Below are 514 nucleotides of genomic sequence, written 5' to 3' on the forward strand. Positions count from 1 at the left end.
CCTTTTAAATAATTTCTTTATTTGATCTTTTTATTTAAGTTATTTTAATTTTACGTTTTTATGATCAATTAATTATTAGCTTTGCATTATTACACAAAACCTCTGCATTTCCTTAGTCACTGTCACCACAGAATCAAAATGAACAATTTTTTATTTTATTTTTTCTGGAAAATTGTAGTATTTATTATAAATGATTTATCCGTTCACATTATTTTTTTTAATTCATGTTCCCTCGTAAACATAAATCAAAATAACTTCCCCTCCCTCTTGCATTCTCTTCTCTGATGACGTGTTTACTGGCGCGAGGGCGGGGCAACCCGTCACTCACTTGAGATCCACCAATAGCAAGCCACAACCACCCATTTAATTTCCCATGCACAAAAAACAAGTCAGTTGTTTTTACATTTTCTACATGTTTTTAATGTTCTACATTTTTTTTTTTTTTATCGAGAAGCAGTTTCACTCAGATATACGTCAGAATAGGAAAGAGAAGACTATCGCAAATTTTGTTTCA

This window comes from Scardinius erythrophthalmus, assembly GCF_964197995.2.
Source record: "Scardinius erythrophthalmus genome assembly, chromosome: 12".
NCBI classification, from domain to species: Eukaryota; Metazoa; Chordata; class Actinopteri; order Cypriniformes; family Leuciscidae; genus Scardinius; species Scardinius erythrophthalmus.